The 21,622-nt window shown below is 39.6% G+C and overlaps 1 protein-coding gene across 1 annotated transcript in view; it reads left to right on the forward strand.

Annotated features, from left to right (window-relative positions):
- Nucleotides 1–21,622, forward strand: part of RMI1 (RecQ mediated genome instability 1) — a 640,651-nt gene that overhangs the window by 116,974 nt on the left and 502,055 nt on the right. Inside the window, exon 6 of the mRNA XM_065530754.1 lies at nucleotides 4,224–4,263. The gene's annotated coding sequence lies outside the window, so the exon portion shown is untranslated. The remainder of the gene's footprint in view (nucleotides 1–4,223; nucleotides 4,264–21,622) is intronic.

Here is a 21,622-nt window from a genome sequence, read left to right on the forward strand (position 1 = left end):
AGCCATTTAAACTCGGGTGAGATAATATTTCATTGTGGTTTTGATTTGCATTTCTCTGATGAATTGTGATGTTTAACATTTTTTCATCTACTTGTTGACCATTTATATGTCTTCTTTTGAGAAGTATCTATTCAGATGTCTTGCCCATTATTTTATAATCAAATTCTTTTTTTTTGCTGTCAAATTGTATTCCTCTTATATTCTTGTTATTAATGCTTTGTCAGATGCATAGTTTGCAAAGATTTTCTCCCATTCTGTAGGGCATCTCTTCACTTTGTGGATTGTTTTCTTTGCTGTACAGAAGCTTTTTAGCAACAGCAGCAGCAGCATTAGACATGAATTTCCCTAGTTGGTCCCACCTCATTCAGAAAGCTTTTCTGGAGTAGACAGTTAAGGTTAAAGTTCTTTTATTCTTCTTTTCAGGTGGCAAAGCTCAGTGCACATCAAGTTACTTCAGTGAAGCTTCTGTTTTGATGCAAAGTGTTTCAGCCTTGTCCTCTTAGTTCAAGCTGGATCAATTAAATATCTCAATCATTACAAGGCAGCTTTCACAGCTCACTTATTTACCAAAATAAATTTGTTAAGAAATGTATAGAATTGCAAATATTGAACAGTCTCAACTACCTTGGTTTATTTCGTTCATTAAAATTAACCATTCTTTCCTATGTGACTGTAAGAGTCTTTGTCTTTTAAGTTTATATTGTGAACCAGGACTTTGCTTTTGGTATGTTTTTTAAAAACAGCTTCATCATTTAAAAAATCATAATTATCAAAAAGTATTATTATTATATTACATATATATGTATTATAATACACAGTGCCCAGCCTCTTTTTGTTTTTAACTTGTATTTTAGGTTCAGGGGTACAGGTGCAGGTTTGTTAACATAGGTAAACTGTATCACAGGGTTTAGTATACAGATTATTTTGTCAACCAGGTTATAAGCATAGTACCCGATAGATAGTTTTTCTGTCATAGATGGGTTATTTCTTGAATGGACCCTGACATTCCAGATTTAGGAATATTTCAGCTAGGTAAAAAAGCCCCGCAAGTGTTCAGGCTATTAAATGATTCTCACCAACCACCTGGTCATGATACTGCTAATGAGAGTGAGTGGTAAAGACTCAAGGAACTGTGAGTCAAATTATGAAGTTTTATTAAAATGTTTCTCCACATGTCTTCAATTATTTAGATCTGTAATAATTATTAGATTTGTAATAATTATCCAAGAAGCTGAATATCTGTTGTCATTCTCTCCAACTTTGACCTAGAGTCTTTGTCTTCTGTGTCCAACTTGCCGTGGGGTTTAGGAGAAATGAAAGGGAGCTTGGCTACAGCTGCTGAAGATGCAGTTAGAGAAGTGGAGAGGAAGAAGAGTGGGGAAGAAGGCAATTTGGAGGATTTCTAAGTGTTAGTTTTTAGGGACAACGCTCCAGTAATGCTCTTTCCATTGCCCGTTATTATAATAAGTTTAGAAAAATTGTTATGTTTCAACAAAGTGCTGTGGAAACATACCGTGCCCTTTCTCAGCGATGTTACATACAGGTAGAAAGCACATGTATTTTTCAAAGTTCAGCCACATAAATTAACTTGAGCCTCAGACTTTAATTTTGAAGGAAGATTAGATTGGATCTAAATAATTGAAGACGTGGAGAAACATTTTAATAAAACTTCATAATTTGACTCAGTTCCTTGAGTCTTTACCATTCACTCTCATTAGAAGTATCATGACCAGGTGGTTGGTGAGAATCATTTAACACTTGCGGGGCTCTTTTACCTAGCTGAAAACTGATTATGTTCATTAGGAAAAAATAGTTTGGTCCATCTTCCCCGACCCGAACCGCCCATTCATCCTCTATGTCACTTTCTACATTTTTTCCATTGAAATGTATGCCAATAAAGAACAATACACTTGTGTGGCTGCACTTCACACAGAACCTTCACAGTTATTATTTAACTTATTTAATAATAACTGTGAAGGTTCTGTGTGAAGTGCAGCCACATTATTTAATTTACATTGTATAGCTTCAATTGTAAAGTAAATCTTTTATTGTAAATCCCTAGACTATAGTGGCTGAATATATGTAAATTCTCTTGGCACAATTTATAATCAAGACTACTTTTTGACCAGGTGCGGTGGCTCACACCTGTAATCCCAGCACTTTAGGAGGCCAAAGCAGGTGGATCACCTGAGGCCAGGAATTTGAGACCAGCCTTGCCAACATGGTGAAATCCTGTCTCTACTAAAAATACAAAAATTAGCGGGACGTAGTGGCAGGCACCTATCATCTCGGCTACTGCGGAGGCTGAGGCAGGAGAATCACTTGAACCCAGGAGGCGGAGGTTGCAGTGAACTGAGATTGTGCTGCTGCACTCCAGCCTGGGTTGACAGATCAAGACTCTGTCTCCAAAAGAAAAAAAAAAAAAAAGAAAGAAACAACCCTTCTGGGATCTGGACGTCTGGGACTTATTTTACTTTGATGTACAGCTCCTGGATATAACTCAGCATTGTTCAGCAGCCAGGTACAGTTAGTTGTAAAAGGATGCCTGCTACTCCTCACCCCTGAGGTGCCTTGAATTTACAGTCACCATCAGGCCTAGGCATAAGCTAGCCTTCTCTCTTTCATCTTCAACCGTTCCTTTTCTCTGTGCTTTTCATCTTTCTCTCTCTCCTTCATCTTGAATGGTTCCTTTTCTCTACGCTTTTCATCTTCTCTCTCTGTTTTTATATTCTTATACAAAATTTACCTTTTCTCTAAGGTTCCAGTTGCATAGCATCTTAAACTGGGAAAAAACCCCTCACAACCCCACATTTTAATAGAAGCAACTTTTTATAGGTATGTTATGTTAACTTACTAGTGGGAATGACCCGGTTTAAAGTAGTTATGAGTATTTCTGGTGATGTGAATTTGTCTTAAAGGGGTAGATATTGTCTCATTTAAATGGATAGTACACACATTTTAATCCTGAATGTCTGTACTGCTATAGCAGTCATTTCTCAATTATCTGCAAAATAGGCATAGGCCAAATAGAATAATTTGAAAACATTTAGCTTGGAATGTGTGATATGATGTGAAGATTGTTTTACTAATTACATTTGGTTTGGTCTTAAATATCTAGAAATAATTGAGACATGGGCAGAAGCCAAAGGACAATGAAAAATTTTCAGAAACAGGTGACTGTTTAGTTATTTATTTAAATCTTGCCATATTCTGAAAAAGATTTTGAGGAGGAACAATAGCTGTGGTTCCAATCTGGGAGCATTATGCCTTTTGAGGCCTAAATGTAAGATTCTAGCTCTTTGTCCCAAGTAGAATTTTGCTGTCTGATAATAACAGTAATCATTCATGATATGTCTACTATGCTAAATACTTGACATGTTTTATCCCATTTAATCCTTGGATTCCCTGCTCTCCCTGTTTTACAGATGAGGCTCAGAGAGGTCGTGCCCTAAGTGATACAGCTAGTCCATGGTAGAAGTATTCCTTGAACCCAGCTTGTGTGGCTCTGACGCCTGTGTTCCTAACACTTTCCTCCTATTGCCTCTGATTTTGTTGATGATGAAAAGTTATGCAGCTGTGTCTGATCTCTAGGAAAAACATCTGGGCATCTTTAAAGTAGTTTTCAGAACCTGCAGCACTAAGATGAATGTGAAAGAACCAGGCCTCGTTAATGACAAATTATCTCATCTGAGAAAAGAGTTGTATTCATCTTACCAAAGACAGTTTCCCTCCTTGTAGAAATTACTTTGCAGAAACAATCACAGTATCTAAATGTTGTCAGTTCACATCACTACTTTGTCGAGAAGAAGCTTAATGCTTATGTTACATGATTTTAAACTTGCTTTCGACCTGAGACTGGCATACTTAATTTTAAATATACTTGTATTTAAAGGATATTGTTGACTAGGTGGACTGCTATCCATTAAGAAGCAAGGTTAGCATTTTTCTCTCTAACCTTCAACTTGATAGTTTTAATATCCAGCCTATTCAATATATATCAGAAAGTTTTCTAGCAGATAAATCTCTTATCAAAGCAATTTAAGCAAACAACAAAATGAAGGGGTAAAACATTTAGTTTTCAGGTAACACATTCTGCAAGGACTGTGCTCTGTTTTTGTGGTATTGCACAGGGTTGTTTGAAACTGAAGATGCTATACTTGAGGCTTTTTGTGGCGTCGGCTTGTGAATTCAACCCTGAAGTGAATGTGTTGCATTGGTTTCAGGTGCGGTGGTGATGAATTACTGAAGAAATTTCAATCAGAGGTAAAATCTTAAATTATTTTTGCTGCTTTGTTTTTTTAGAGGTTAAGAGTAACTCTTTTTTTTGTGGGGGAAGCGAAATAAAACTGACTTTGCTTCATTTAAAAATACTGTTTGGGGCCCAGCGTGTTGGCTCATGCCTGTAATCTCAGCACTTTGGGAGGCTGAGATGGGCAGATCACCTGAGGTCAGAAGTTTGAGACCAACCTGGTCAACATGGTGAAATGCTGTGTCTACTAAAAATATAAAAAGTAGCTGGGCGTGGCGGCGTGTTGCCTGTAATTTCAGCTACTTGGGAGGCTGAGCCAGGAGAATTGCTTGAACCTGGGAGGCAGAGGTTGCAGTGACCCGAGATCGTGCCACTTCACTCTGTCTCAAAGGAAAAAAAAAAATACTGTTTTGGTCTTCTCCCCACCCTTGAAGTGCAAGCACCCTGTAAACATGCATCCTTCATTCAGCAAACATGTTTCTTTTTTTTTTTAAATATATCTTCTGTTTATGAATTATCCAGCCTCAGGTATTTCTTTATTGCAATGCAAGAACAGACTAACACATAAAGTAATAATTTCACCTAATGTGATGAAACTAACATGAAGCAACTATCCTGCATACAACGGAAAATGCAATAATCCTGTCCCCAGAATTTGGCTTTCCGGATTTCAATCTTTATATTTAGGGTTTTGTTTTTTGGGATTATGATAGGCATCAGGTTTCATGAGTACAGTCTCAATACACTTGAATGAGGCAAATGAATTTGATGGAAAGGGAATTATTTAGCCTGAAAGGCACCATTTCAGGTGAGCGTGATGCCTCACACCTGTAATCCTAGCACTTTGGGAGGTCAAAGTCGGAGGATCACTTGAGTTCAGGGGTTAGACACCAGCCTGGGCAATATGGCAAAACCCTGTCTCCACAAAATATACATAGGCTAGCTGGATGTGATGGCACAGGCCTGTAGTCCCAGCTACTCTGGAGGCTGAGGTGGGAGGATCACCTGAACCTGGGAGGCCAAGGTTGCAGTGAGCTGAAATTGTATCACTGTACTCCAGATGGACAAGAGAGTGAGACCTTATCTAAAAACAAACAAAAACAACAACACACAAAAAACCATTCCCTGCCACATTGCTGAGGGGTAAATTTGACTTCTCCTAGTGGGAACTGTCATGCTGTCTTTTTCCTTTCAAGTACTACCAGACCCCCTGCTCCCCCCCATTCCTTATTTTGAAAAACAAACAGAAAAAAAAGATTAACAATGGATTTTACTTTCTACATCTTTGATTATTGTTTTAACTATAATATACTATATACTCTGTAGCATGTTACACCATTCCTACTAAATAAACACTCTGTTTTTATTTAGAAACAAGCATTTTTTAAGGTTTTAACTTTTACCAGGCTTACCCTAATGATGCATTCAGCAAACATTTGTGGGCCGTCTACTGCATTCCAAGTACTGCCGTAGGAAGGATGGTGACCTACCACAGAAAAGACACATCCCTGGGAGTTTCTCTATTTCAGTTTGATGATAATTTACCTGTGGAAACTCTGGCTGACACTCAAATGTCTTAGGAGATTTGTAAAAAATGAAAGTACAGAGTTTTTTTTTCTTCTTTGATACACATTTCAATGTGGATTTTATTTAAAGAGGCTTTCCCGTTTCTTTTGGGAAAGGCATACAGCAATGGAGCCCCTGTGGTTTTCAGAAAACTCGCCTGCTTTTTGCTGTTGAAAGTCTGACAGAAAGTAAAGGAACTGTGCTGGGACTACTGGTGATGAACAGGGAGCTATTTGTGATAGAGAAAACATGGCATTTTTTCCTCCGGTAAGATGTACATTTGTTAGAGCACTTATCAAATAATTTGGCTTTTCAATACATTATCAGAAATTAGTGAGATTGGTTATGAACTTAATTATGCTTTTCTAAAAAATGTTTTTAGCCTGCTCTCGAACATTTTGAAGTGGACCCTTATTAGAGTTACCAAATTGTATGAAAGCACATTGCCCTCAGCACATAAGGGTCACAGGTGGAATGTAGTGGGGTTGAAATGAAGGATAATGGAAAAATCCACTACTTGTGTTTGCTACTTAAATGTCATGGCTGGGTAAATGGATTTTTCTACTTCCTAGGACTCAGCTTCTACTACATTAGTCTGGCAGCAATTAGAGAGAAGAGGTTGCTCTGCAAATTGGCTTGGCGAACCATGTAGTTCATCTTTTTATTGTGCAAAACAGAAAAAATTGCTTCTAATCAATCCACTTCAACTTTCAGTCTAAAAATTATTTACCATCCTATCAACTGAAAGTACTAGAGAAATGTTCTATTCGAATTAACTGAAGGGAAGAATCATTTGTATCAATAACTTGATTACGGTTATGGGGGAAGCAATAAAGAGATGGCATCATACTATGATGGAATATGGAAGCAATACAGAGACTGCATCATTATTGAGGTGTCCTTGCCAAATTGATTAATGCTTTTAGGATAATTAATCTATATTTCAAATATAATTGAATTTTTATTAGCAAAATCAGAAATGCACAATTTAATGACTCTAATGCTCGAAAAGAGATAGATTTTCCGCTCAAACAAACCATTATTAATTGTGAACTTTTCACAATCTTTGCCTTTGATTCATATGGTTGATCAATCCCTCTGCTTTGTAACTGCCCTAGGATGTAACATTTGAGGTGCTTAGATAAGTTTATTATTCTTAATTTTCTCAAAACATAGATTAACAGAGAACCGATGTGACGTACAGGGAAATTTTACTAATTTCCACTTTGCTCATCAGCATAGTCAATGACTTTAAAAAGTGAATGAATAAATCACACTTCTAGATGAAGTATAGTAATTAGTTTGAGATAGTGCAAATTACAAAAGTAGACTCCTTTAAGCTGTGCCTTAACAGAGCTGGTTTCATTAGGAAAACAACTAGGACCAGCAGCCAGGTCCACCCAGAAGGAGAGAAAAGAAAGGATGAATAGAGGAGGGGTCTGGTGGCAAGTTTTTATGAGATTTAGGGTGTTACAGGCTGAGAAACATTGGTCTTATTTGAGGAAAAGAAACCTCACTCACAGCTTCAAACCAGGTAAATATTGTTCTGCTTCTCAAAAACCAAAGATTTCCTGGTGCAACAGGAATCCAAATTTCTGAACAAAGAATCTTAGTAGAGATGAACAAAAAGTCTGTTGAAACCAACATTTTTTGATGAGTTCTAATTCTTCTTATTAACTAAACCAAAATAATCTACATTAAAAATACTTAGTTCTGGCTGGGCGGGGTGGCTCACGCCTGTAATCCCAGCACTTTGGGAGGCCGAGGTGTGTGGATCACGAGGTCAGGAGATCAAGATAATCCTGGCTAACATGGTGAAAACTCGTCTCTACCAAAAAAATAAAAATTAGCTGAGTGTGGTGGCGCATGACTATAATCCCAGCTACTCAGGAGGCTGAGGCAGGAGAATTGCTTGAACCTGGGAGACAGGTTGCAGTGAGATGAGATTGTGCCACTGCACTCCATCCTGGTGACAGAGCTAGACTCCGTCTCAAAAATAAAAATAAAAGTACTTAGTTCTTTTGTAGAGAAAACTCCTCTTTTAGATGAATATTGATTGCACAATAGGTTATTAGGCAATATCTTCAGATAATGTCATGTCTTTTTTGGTGTAGAGATTTAAATTCTAGGCCTCTGTTTCGGAAGAAACCCTTTAACCTTTGTAAAAAAAAAAATAAATAGAACTCCACTGGAGAAACCTCCCCTTTTGTGGTCTGTGTCTCCCGCTTCCCCTTCTGTCCTGAACAGCGCTGCTCATGAGCAGGCTGATGCCTGCCAGAGAGGAAGAGACAGCTTGCTTTTGCTTTGATTCCAGTTTACTCTTCATTACCCATTCTCAGTTCTCCTCTCATTACTGGTGCCACATATATTATTAACACTCAAACAAAGCTTCCTACCTCTTCCAAGTTAAGAGGGTTAAGTGGACATTGTGTATATGGTGCATATGAGACTGCCTGAACCACAGCATCCTAGTGCTTTAGTCCTCTGCTCTCACCTAGAAGGGCCTCGTTAGAAGCCTGAAGGGCAAGTATTCAAGAAGAAGAGAGGAAGGATCAGGGAAGGACTCTGCAGTGTGATGCTTTATTTAGACATAGGGCTCTCAGGCAGCCTTCTCCCTGTCAATGTGGAAGGAGGATTGCCGACACGATTTTTACATGGTTGTGCTGCTGCTGTCTAGTTAGACCTGAAGAGTGGCTTCCAGGCTTTCCCTGTCTTTAGGGGTTGTTTATACATTATGTATTTAGTTCAAGTAGCAAACTCTCAGGGTGTTGGTTCCCTGATTGCAAAGATGAGAATATTGGCTTAATGGATAATTTTCTCAGGTCCCTTCCAGTCCTAACATTTGAAATAATCTTGCAAACCTTCTCCATTCGTGTATCAGGCATATTCCAGAAAACAAAGTTTAGATAATCAGAAATGTAAAGAAGGTTCCAAATCCATCTGGAACACAATAGTACATTTTTTCTTTAAAATTCTCTTCTTAAGCCTGTGTATACATGGAGTTCAAATTTTATTTGCACCAAGTCAGGCCTGCCCAAAGATCTAGTTAGCTCACTAAACATTTCAGACACAAGCATCTCCCAGGGCAAGGATGTTCTGTGCATTTTCATAAAACCAGCTTCCCACATTAAGAAATGATCGTTCATTCTCATATTCTTTTTTTTTTTTTTTTTTTTTTTTTTGAGACGGAGTCTCGCTCTGTAGCCCAGGCTGGAGTGCAGTGGCCGGATCTCAGCTCACTGCAAGCTCCGCCTCCCGGGTTCACGCCATTCTCCGGCTTCAGCCTCCCGAGTAGCTGGGACTACAGGCGCCCGCCACCTCGCCCGGCTAGTTTTTTTTTTTTTTTTTTTTTTTTTTTGTATTTCTTAGTAGAGACGGGGTTTCACCGTGTTATCCAGGATGGTCTCGATCTGCTGACCTCGTGATCCACCCGTCTCGGCCTCCCAAAGTGCTGGGATTACAGGCTTGAGCCACCGCGCCCGGCCTCATTCTCATATTCTTGTTCAAATGTTTGGTTTGCTGAGAAGTTTGGGGTTATAGAAGGATTCAGGGGAAAATAGGCAAAATATAAAATGAAGATTTTTGTGCCACTTATCTTCTAAGAGAGACTACAGCTAACTTGTATTTGTTTTGTAGGTTTCTCCTCCTCCTCCTCCTTTCTTCTTTCTTCTATTTTTTTTTTTTTTCCCCCAGAAGGTACCTCTGGCAGCAAATGCTTAGGCACCTGTACAGGTCAGAACTTTGGCACAATATTAGCCTTGGGAATGAACTCTCTCCCCCGCCCCCTATTAAAGGTTTATTTTGTATTTCTCTTGGGTTAGTACAAACATTAAAATAGCTATTAAAATTATTGTCTAGCTCCTCTTTGCACACTCATCCCATCGGAATGTTAGCTAGGTGGGGAGACGGGCAGGCAGTTGATTCGACGTTAAGGTTGACCACAGAGCACAGAAAGTGCACAGGACAAATTGAAAGTGTCTCTTGGCTGGTACAATCTGTAAACCTAAATGGGAGGCGCTTTGAACTGGAAAACTGGTGATACTCACTTTAGTTCCTCCCGCCCCCGTGCCAGGCACCAGGCAGGGGGCTCTGTCAGCCACGCAGGATGAGAAGGACATTTTGTGAGCGTCCTACTGTCCGTGGGAACCACTGGGATTGTGCTGTGCAGTTTCCAGTTCGCAGGAAAAGATGACATCTTGAGTTGACTAGTTAGAGCTTCTGTTTTCCTGCCATTTCCAAGTCCAGCTGCCTGTTCTGCCTAGGAATGAGTGCAGGTTTCTGTGGGAAACCCCCCAGAGCTGGCGCTTTCCATAGGGATGTTTACCCCTGCTCAGAAAGAGACCTGCTACCGGGACTCCGTTCACGAGGGGATCCCTTGTGCTTCTCGTCCCACCCCCTTTGGTTTTGTTTTTTCTTCTTCTAATGTTATGGACAGTGAGGAGGGGAAGAAGGAGGGAGAAGTGTCGCCTTCCCCCAGGGCTCGTGGCCGAGGGAGCGCGATCTGCGAGAGGCCAGGCCTGAGCGCAATTCCGCGGGAGCAAGTGGAAGAGTCGGGCGCCTGGACAGCGGTGCCAGTTCCCTTTCATAGGTTAAGAAAAAACAAAAACAAAACAAAACAAAACAAACTTTTATATATTGAACGATGATGGAGGGTGGGGTTGTGTTTAGGGGGCTGGGAGGAAGAAGAAAGGGCTTGTTTAGGAAGCTGCCACAACCTGAAATTTATGGGTAAACACTGCGCCTTTTTGGAAGGCGGATTCCGAGCTCTCCTCCCCTTTTTGTTCCGTTTACACTTCCAATTTTGGACTTTTTTTGTGTAGTTTTACAAGAAGGATATCTCCTTTTTTTTTTTTTTTTTAAAAAAAGCACAACAAATTCCACACACAAAATATAAGTACCAATCGGCTCTCTACATGGGTGGGTCTCCATCTCTGGCTTAACCAACAGCTGATGGAAAATATTCCGGGGGGCAGTGGGGAGAGCTGACAATGCAAAAATAAAAATAATATAAATAAAAACCAATATAGTATAACAACTATTCGCATAGCATTACACTGTATTATGTATATAAGTAATCTAGAGATGATTTCAAGTATACGGGAGGATGTGCGTACTTTCTCATTTTATGTAAGGAACTTGAGCATCCGTTTTTGGTATTGGGGGTAGGTCCTAGAACCTATTCCCCGCTGGTTTCCAAGGCAAGACTCTGTATAAATTGCGTGACATATTAAATGTAATTTTAAAAACCTGGTAACATTTTCCAAGTTCCACAATGGCAGCATGTTCAGGATTTTAGCCTAACCTTTAACCTAACAAAACTTTGATACTTCTTGGAGGTAGTTTTATTTTTAAGTAATTTCCTTTTTCCATTTGGTAGGAAATGGTGTTGGTGTTTATGAATAAACTTAATGCTAAGGAAAGAGAATTCTGGTGTGCTCATGTTCTCACTTATAAGTGGGAACTAAACAATGGGTACTTATGGACATAAAGATGGCAACGATAGACACTGGAGAGAGGGAGGGAGGCAGGGGTGAAAAAGTATCAGATGCTATGCTCAGTACCTGGGTGACGGGATCAGTTGTATCCCAAACCTCAGCATCACACAATGTACCCAGGTAACAGACCTGCACATATACCCCCTGAATCTAAAATAAAAGTAGAAATTATAAAAATAAAAAAATAGTAATTCTGGTGTATTTAAAGTAGCATCACACCATTCTATCATACACCTGGAACCAAGTAATATTTATATATGTACATGTGTATCTATGTACACACATATATAAATATATATGAATAAATAATCTTAGAATTCTAGAATATTAGGGCTAACTGAATCCTTTGTACGCAATGAACGCCCCACCTACTCCTCACTTGACAGAAGAGCTGATCTCACAATACAATTCTTTGTCTTCTTTCCAAGTAGCGCATTTCTGTTCTGTCTGCTTTGGAGTGCTTTCTAAGAATTATGTCATGCCAGATCACTTTCGTGACATGCCAGAAGCATATAATGTTTAGGCAGTTTCAACTCATGCTTTTTAAGCATTTAGAATTAATTTTAACTTCTGCATTTCTGTTTTCCAAAGAAACACACATACACGAATCCTGGATTCAGAATTTGCTTATGGACAGTGTTAACCAAACAGGGGCAAGTGAGCACCCTTGTTTAAAGGTTCTTTCATTCCTGTTATTTCTCTGTGTCCATAGAAAGGAGACACTGGAGTCAGGATCTTTCTAGTGATTTATGAGGCATTTTAGAATGTATGGGTTTGTAATGGTTGTGGGAAGGGGCTATTTACTGAGGAGAAAGCCGCAGTGAGTGAAAACACTTTCTCAGAAGGTTTCTCATTTCTCTGCAGTTGATGAGCAAGTGCCAATGTCCATTTCTGCTTTAGACTCTGGGGACCATGAAGAGCTCTTTTGCGAAGAGCCTCTTAGGGCACACATTCATCATGTTTCTCAGGTCTTATAGAGACGTGGTGCTGCAGAGATTTACACACATGCGAGGGATAATGGTAAACACTAAACATTCCTAAGGAGGGTTACATTTTAAAATACCGTTCACTTTCTTTACCTTTTAATATTAGTGGATAAAGCTGTTCTAATTTCAAATACAACATCCTCCCTTTCCTGTGCAACTCCTGTTAACTGGCTATTGGTGTTTATAGGAATAACAAAGGCACAGCTCATTGAGAATCTATTCTGTTCCAGACCCAGGGTTAGGTACTTTATATGCATTATTTCACTTAGTGTTAACTACAATCCTCTGAGGTCGGTATATTGTTTTACAAATGAGCAAACTGAGGCTCAGAGAGGTAAAATAAGTTGCCCGATATCACAAAGTAATAAGAAACAGAATTGGGGATGACATTTAAGTCTGTCTTACTCTAGAAACTCAGTTCTTTTTTTTTTTTTGAGACTGAGTCTCGCTCTGTCACCCAGGCTGGAGTGCAGTGGCCGGATCTCAGCTCACTGCAAGCTCCGCCTCCCGGGTTTACGCCATTCTCCTGCCTCAGCCTCCCGAGTAGCTGGGACTACAGGTGCCCGCCACCTCGCCCGGCTAGTTTTTGTATTTTTAGTAGAGACGGGGTTTCACTGTGTTAGTCAGGATGGTCTCGATCTCCTGACCTCGAGATCCGCCCGTCTCGGCCTCCCAAAGTGCTGGGATTACAGGCTTGAGCCACCGCGCCCGGCCGAAACTCAGTTCTTAATCTTTGTTAAATCATTTGATTCCAGAGAATTTTAGTTTTCATTTATCTGGTCAAATTAGAGCAATAGCTTTTACTTCTCCACTGTTGATATGGCTTGGCTGTGTCCCCACCCAAATCTCATCTTGAATTGTAGTTCCCATAATTCCCGTGTGTTGTGGGAGGGACCCAGTGGGAGGTAATTGAATCATGGGGGCGATTATCCTCATGTTGTTCTCATGATAGTGAGTGAGTTTTCACAAGACCTGATGATTTTATAAGGGGCTTTCCCTCACCTTTGCTCAGCACTTCTCTCTCCTGCTGCCATGTGAAGAAGGATGTGTTTGCTTCCCCTTCCGCCATGATTGTAAGTTTCCTAAGGCCTCCCTAGCCATGCAGAACTGGGTCAATTAAACCTCTTCCCTTTATAAATTACCCAGTCTCTGGCAATTCTTTATAGCAGTGTAAGAACAGACTAATTCAACTTATTCTTTTTTTTTTTTTTTTTCTTGAAATGGAGTCTTCCTGTTGTTGCTCAGGCTGGAGGGCAGTGGTACAATCTCGGCTCACTGCAACCTCCACCTCCCGGGTTCAAGTGATTCTCCTGCCTTAGCCACCCAGGTAGCTGGGATTACAGGTGCCTGCCACCACTCCCAGCTAATTTTTTGTATTTTTAGTAGAGACAGGGTTTCACCATGTTGGCTAGGCTGATCTCGAACTCTTGACCTCAAGTGATCCACCTGCCTCGGCCTCCCAAAGTACTGGAATTACAGGTGTGAGCCTCTGCGTCCACCCATACAACTGTTTTCTAACGTGATTTCTTCTTTATTTTTCTATAGCTCTAACATTTGAGGAAAAACAATTTAATTCCATCACAATAATAGACATTTTTTCAGTATTTAGTTTCTAAAGCCCTGTCCTGCACTTGTTCTCGCTAATTCTAACATTCATCTTGCAAGGCAGGCAGTGTATGGAAAAGATCCCTAGACCACCAGCATCAGATGTAGAATTCCTTTTGCCAGTTTAAAATGCCGACTTCTGCATCCCCCATATACTAGGATTAGAATCTGGGCAGTCAGATGGGACCCAAAAAGCTGCCTTTTAAGAAGCTCTCACACATATGAATGAGTTAGAAAACAATTCCATGAATTTTGGAATCAAAACCTTGATTTCTATACCATTTTTAGCTCTTTTTAATTGTATGACCATAGGCAAGCTGTTTATAGAGTTGTGGTGAAGATTAAATTAGATAGTGTGCATAAAAACAGTAATGTTTAAAAGTATGAGTGATGCTGAAAGCTAATTCTTTTTTAGCACTATGTGCCAGACATTGTATAAACTTATTGAAGCTTCACAGCAACCATGTAAGGGAAGGTTATCATAAGTCCCAATTTACAGAAGAGAAGGCTGGAGCACAGAGATTAAGTTGAGCCAGGATTTGGTAGCAGGGAGTCTGACCTCAGGGTTGCATTCTTCAACTCTGTACCCAGCTCTTTTTCATAGTAGGTGCCAGTTGATTGTTAATTCCCTTTGGACCATGTGATAAAAACAACAGCAACAAAAACTGATAAGCATACTAGGTGGAAAACAATGAGAGTATTTTCCTTCTGAACTAGAATATGTAATCACTATATGGTAAGTTTCTCTTTGAGATTATTCATTCAGTCCAGTATCAGATGTATGCATTTGATAAGACACAGCAGAGATCTGTTTGCATTATTCTATGGCTTGCTATGTGCAGGGCTACTCAAAATGTAATTCTTGGACTTGCAGCATTGGGATCATCTGGAAGCTTGTTAGAAAGGCAAATTCCTGGACCCCACCTCAGATCAATAAATCAGAATCTCTGGGCATGGGGCCCAGCAACCTGTTTAAACAAGCTCTGCAGTTGACACTGATGCACTGTATGGTTGAGAACCACTGGTTTAGAGCATGGAGTGAGAAATTTGTTTTAAGGGTTTATAAAAGCAGCAAAACGTTGACATGTCTTCACTTCCTGGTGATTTATCTAGAATTATGGTTGATCTTGGGAAAGAGAGTGTTCATTCAGAGGCATCTCTATTCCAGGCACTGCTAAGTGTTGGATATTCAACTATAAACAAGACATAGTGCTGGTGCCAACGAGGCTGCAGTTTAATGAGAAGGAAAGATGGGCACATCAAACTAGAACACAGTGCATGCAGTGCCATGATGGAGCATGCACAATGCACCACAGCTTGGCTCTCACTGGAGCTGAGATCAAGCAGAAAGGCTGTCAGCAAGGTGAGACCTGAGTGGCGCCTTGAAGTATAGAGCCTTGCCCTAGATGGAGAATATGGTCAACAGAGGCTTATTGAAAAACTCGGCCTCACTTCATTTAAGAGTAGAGTAGCAACAGTTATGACGACTTTGTCCTCAAAACAATATCCAGTAGGGGAATTACTTTTTAGGGCTACAGATAATACTACACATGTATGTGGAATCTAGGCGTAGGAGGTAGGGGGTATTTCAGAGCATAGAGGAGACGTACCAGATAGTTGGTTAGGTCAAATCAGGGAAGAGTTCCTAGAGGAGGAAATCAGATGGGTATAAATTACAGAGATAAAAAGGTTTTCCAGACAGAAGGGGCAGCTGAGCCCAAAAACAGTATGTAAAGCACAGTGCTTATCAACTTTTGGAAAGTGATGGTGCTTGAGAAAAAGGTAGGATTTATGAGGTACCCTGGGATAAGTGGACAGCTGTTGAAAGTTGGAGGCAGCCCAGGCCATTGAGGGGGAGGTGGCTCAATAGTTTTTGAGGCTTCAATCCATTTGGTGGGACACAGGTTGGTGTACTCTGGTTTAGGGGAGCATTAGTTGCTCTCAATAACTGGAGTATACAGGAAGAGGCTAAAAATGTGGTTTGAAGAGTGGGATAGGTGGCAGACATCATCTCCTGAGGCGTTATTTTAATGTATAAAATGAGATCAACTGCCATTTCAAATGAAATAAAAAAAGTTTTTGTAGCCATTATTTCCTACAAAGTATTGTAAAACAGCTGGCCTCTTCTCTAGAAGGTAAAGTGCAGGTCTTGCCCCTTTGGGTGTGTCAGGGAAAGAGGTCTTTCTGCCACCTTGGGTGCAGAAAGGAGGTGGTGTGTTGTTGCAATCAGAAGGTGAGAATCTGATTGAACAAGTGCCAGAAATCGTTGTTTTTGAATGGTGACAGCACCACTATTCATTTTCTTCTGTGTGGGATGAGAAATGTCAAGCTCCGCTCCATTGAAAACACCTTTAATTACGCTCATTTGGGCTTTTATCTTAACAACCACACTTTCTGGGAAATAGAATTGGTACAGTTTAAATGTAAATCTTATCTAAAATTATTTCACACGAACTGTGAAACTTAAATTGTCTATCCATTTTCCTCTATGTGTCTACTTTCTTAGAATCAAACCTTTTAGCCAGGTCATATAGGGACTCAAGTTATCTGTGCACATGGAAGCGCAGCCTCCATTTCCTCAAAAAAGAAAACTGGAGCTTTGACCCTTGGACAATTTCCTCTGCCTCTCTTTTCCTCCTGGGCCTTATTTTACAATCTGAGCAGAAAGGGCAGAAGCAACAGGTAAGACTGTAAGATTCATATTGGAAAAGGTAAAAGGAAACATACAAACAAAAACCCCAACTATTGGAAAAAGAAAAAAGAACATATCTGGAAATGGACAGAGTTGGAGATGAAATGCTGCTTGGGAATATCCAAGAAGTTTTTGTTTGGGATTTGAGAACTGCCATTTATGGGGAAGACAAGACAAAAATGGAGAGAACAGATTTTAAAGATGTTTTGCTGCCTGAGGTCAGGAGATCAAGAACATCCTGGCTAACACAGTGAAACCCCATCTCTACTAAAACTACAAAAAATTAGCTGGGCGTGGTGGCGGATGCCTGTAGTCCCAGCTACTCAGGAGGCTGAGGCAGGAGAATGGTGTGAACCTGGGAGGCGGAGCTTGCAGTGAGCCGCGATCACACCACTGCACTCCAGCCTGGGCGACAGAGCGAGACACTGTCTCAAAAAAAAAAAAGAAGAAGAATTTACTCTCTTCCTCCTAGGACCTTTAGTCTTTATACATATATGTAAACACACATATACACACGTGTATGTATATATATGTGCATCTGTATACACATATATATGTGTATGTATCTATGTATATGTGTGTATATATCCCTGGAACCTGTGAATCCTTTAGCCTTTGAGTTTAAAAACTCATGAAGATTTTAGTGCTTTTTCAAAATTTGCTTTCTTTTTTTTTAAAAAGTCGGTGTTTCTGGAAATGTGACTCCATGACACACTCCACTACAGGGAGCTGGAGTGTTGGCGGGCTGTACAAACATACTTTTATTTGAGCTTTAGTAAAGGCTGCATTTAATCAGTCTTTTAGAATTCAATACGATTTTTGGCTTTTCACCATGAGATCACTGGTGAGATTTAAAGGAGGTGGTTGTGCAAAAGAGGAGAGAGAAAAGACATTATCTAGGAGTTTGTAGTAAAGACGTTTCTGTCGGGGCATGGTTTCCTGAGAGTGGTGAAATAAATGAGGGGGATGCTTCCAGAACAACTTTAATTTCTTGAGATCAAGTTAGTGTATACAGTGGTAGAGGAAACTTTTATGTATTCCTTTTTTATTTCTATTTTAAACCAGAAGCTGGTATCAGCAGAAATTTCTTCTGAGAATTCAGGGCAAAATCTTCCTGTTGTGAAGTTGAGTTTGGGTGAGAAAGGGTGAGAGTGCTGAACAGAGAGTATGTATGTATCAGTAAGCCTTATTTTCTTTCTAAACTGGTCATAAAATGTACATAACATAAAATGTACCACTCTGGGAGGCTAAGGCAGGAGAATTGCTTGAACTCAGGAGGTGGAGGTTGCAGTAAGTCGAGATTGCGCCACTGCACTCCACCCTGGATAACAGAGTGAGACTCTGTCTCAAAAAAAAAAAAAAAAAAAAAAAAAAGTACCACCCTAACCGTTTCTAAGTGTACAATCCATTAGTGTTAGGCACATTCACATCCTTGTGCAACCAATCTCTATAATTTCTAAGTCACATTGCAAAGGGTGTGGATATAGGGAGGGGTGAAGAATTATGGCCATTTTTGCAGTCTACCACAGGATGCTAGAATTTTAGTCTTAGTAGTAGAGGTGAGAAGTTTACAAGAAAAGTGTTTGAATTTTTATAATAAGATGACTGGTTTTGTATGCCAGCACAAATATTTCAGAACCCGTTGACTTGTTGAAAGTAAGACTTAAGAGGCTATGAATAAATTTTTCTTGGAATGTTTATCAGATAACTTTGGTGTTTAACCATTAAAAATGCCAAAGATTAATTTTTAAAATAACTTAATTTTGGAATAATTTTAGATTTACAGAAAAGTTGCAAGTGTAGTATAGAGTCCCTAATATCTTTTACCCAGCTTCTTCCAATGTTAACATCTTATTACCTTAGTACATGTGTCCAAACTAAGAAACTAACATTGGCACCTTACTATTAACTAAATGCCAGACTTTATTTGGATTTCACCAGTTTTTCCATTAATGTTCTTTTTCTGCTCCAGGATATAGTAGGATACCATGTTGCATTCTGCCAACTCTTAATTTTAACTGTGAAGAAATTCTCAAACAGAAAACTGTTAAAAAAAAATTCTGGCCTCCAGAATTATGAGAGAATAAATTTCTGTTGTTTAAAAAAATATTCTTGTTAGACTGAAGTAGGCTGAAGATAAAAATGAAATTATTTTAAAAAATTCTCAAACATCATGATGAAACTGTTTCTGGCTCTTCTTGGGGAGCCCTCCACTCGAAGCAGTTCATTTTCTCAATTCCTGACTAACTCTGACCATGTCCTCATTAGTCTCTTCTCCTTGGTCCCCCTGGCTTTCTAATGTGTTGTGGTGATGAGGAGTTTATTCCAGCCTCTCCAAGCTTTGGAAAGCCTCCTTCGCTCTTGCCCCTCTTTCAAACTCTGAGCTTTCTCCATATCCCTCTCTCAGGGATCCCCAGGAGGTTTTCTCACATCTCCAGAGCTCCTCTCTTCAGACCACGTCAAGCCTCTCTTAAATGCATACAATTAAATGTGTATGACTGCTAGAGTCTGACTCCATTGGGTACACATGCTCCTTCGGAAAGGTTCCGTGCTGCTTGGTTTGCAGCTGTGAGTCTCAGTGGTGGTGAGGGGCAGAGTGGGCAGGCTTGAGGGGAGGGCAGGACTCTTTCACATTCTGCTTGTCTGTCTTCCCTACCCATTTGTCATATTCACTGTTATTGATGTGAATATAACATATCATTTGTTAGGTCCAATGAAGTAAAAACCAAACCCAAACCAACCAAGCAACCACAAACATGTTATAGGGGGAGATGATTAAATAATAATAATAATAATAATAAATATTTTTTACAAATATGTAAACTTGTTCTTCTATAGACAGAGATATTAGACTCCTATTGTACCCTTTGTTCATCCATTGTTTTCTGCAGGACAATCCAAATTCTTCCCACAATTTCAACGTCGGGGCCTTCTCCAGAGCTTAACTTAGTTTCGAGCTGTGCTGTGCATGCCAGACATGAGCTTTGGGGAATGAAGACAATGGAGTGCTGGTCCCAGAGGCCCCAGAACTTGTTTTCTTGACCAGTCCCTGATGTCAGCCAGCCTTGTGGTCATTACCGCTTGCTCAGAAGGTAGAGTGAGACATGCACAGCTGTTGGACTCCTGGGCGGGATAATGTGCCTGCCCTTCTAGCAAACTAATTAGCCAGGCTAAAGCAGAAGCAGTTTTCTCTCCCCAAGTGTTTTCTTGCCTCCAGAAACTTATTATCTTCCTGCGTGTACCCAGTGACTCATGACTTGTCAGCATCATACAAAACATGACTTTTTCTGTTCACAGCAATACAACCCATGTGTTCCTGCTTTTCATTCATAGTCTCTTTTTAATTTTTGTGGGTGCATAGTAGGCATATATGTTTATGGAGTACATGAGATATTTGGGTACAGGCATATAATGCATTATAATCACATAAGGGTAAATGGGGGTATTCATTACCTCAAGCATGTATTCCTTCTTTGTGTTACAAACAATCCAATTATACTCTCTTAGTTATTTTTAAAGGTACAATAAATTATTGTTGACTGTAGTCATCCTGTTGTGCTATCAAATACTAGATAGTGTCATTTTATCTACCTATATTTTCATACCAATTAACCATACCCACTGGTTCCCCTCTCCCTGCCCACTACCCTTCCCAGCCTCTGGTAAACATCTTTCTACTCTCCACCTCCATGACTTCAATTGTTTTAATTATTTTAGCTCCCACAAATAAGTTTGTCTTTCTGTGCCTGGCTTATTTCTCTTAACATAATGACCTCTAGATCCATCCATGTCATTGCAAATGAACAGGATCTCATTCTTTTTTATGGCTGAATAGTACTCCATTGTGTATATGTACCACATTTTCATTACCCATTCATCTGTTGATGGACACTTAGGTTGCTTCCAAATCTTGGCTATTGTGACTATAACAAACATAAGTGCTGTAATAAACATGAGAATGCAGATATCCCTTTGATATACTGATTTACTTTCTTTTGGGTATATAACTAGCAGTGGGATTGCTGGATCAGATTGCAGCTCTATTTTCAGTTTTTTTGAGGAACCTCCAGGCCGTCTTCCATAGTGATTGTACTAATTTACATTCTCACCAACAGCATATGGGGGTTCCCTTTACTCCACATCCTCTCCAGCATGTGTTATTGCCTGTCTTGGATAAAAGCCATTTAACTGGAGTGAGATGATATCTCATTATGGTTTTGATTTGCATTTCTCTGATGATCAATGTTGTTGAGCACCTTTTCATATACACTTTACCATTTTATGTCTTCTTTAAAGAAAAGTCTATTCAGATCTTTTGCTCATTTTTAATTGGATTATTAGATTTTTTTTCTATAGAGTTGTTTGAGCTCCTGGTTATTATTACCTTGTCAAATGGATAGTCTGGTTATTAATCCCTAGTCAAATGAATAGTCTTCAAATATTTTCTTCCATTCTGTAGGTTATCTCTTCACATTGTTGACTCTTTCCATTGTTGTGCAGAAGCTTTTTAACTTGATGTAATCTCATTTGTCAATTTTTGGTTTGGTTGCCTGTGCTTGTGGGTATTATTCAATAAATCTTTGCCCAGTCTGATGTCCTGAAGAGTTTCCCCAATGTTTTCTTTTAGTAGTTTCATAGTTTCAGGTCTTAGATTTAAGTCTTTAATCCATTTTAATTTTTGTATATGGAGAGATGGAAACCTAGATAGAGGTCCTCCTTCTGCCTATGGATATCCAGTTTTCCCAGCATCATTTATTGAAGAGGCTGTCCTTTCTCTAACGTTCTTGCCACCTTTGTTGAAATTGAGTTCACTGTAGAAGTATGGATTTGTTTCTAGGTTCTCTATTCTGTTCCATGAGTCTATGTGTCTGTTTTTATGTAGTATCATGCTGTTTTGGTTACCGTAGCTTTGTAGTATAATTTCAAGTCAGGTAATGTGATTCTTTCAGTTTTATTCTTTTTGCTGGGGATAGCTTTGGGTATTACAGGTCTTTTATGGTACCATATACATTTTATGATTTTTTTTTCC

This window comes from Macaca fascicularis, chromosome 15 (assembly GCF_037993035.2).
Source record: "Macaca fascicularis isolate 582-1 chromosome 15, T2T-MFA8v1.1".
Lineage (NCBI taxonomy): Eukaryota > Metazoa > Chordata > Mammalia > Primates > Cercopithecidae > Macaca > Macaca fascicularis.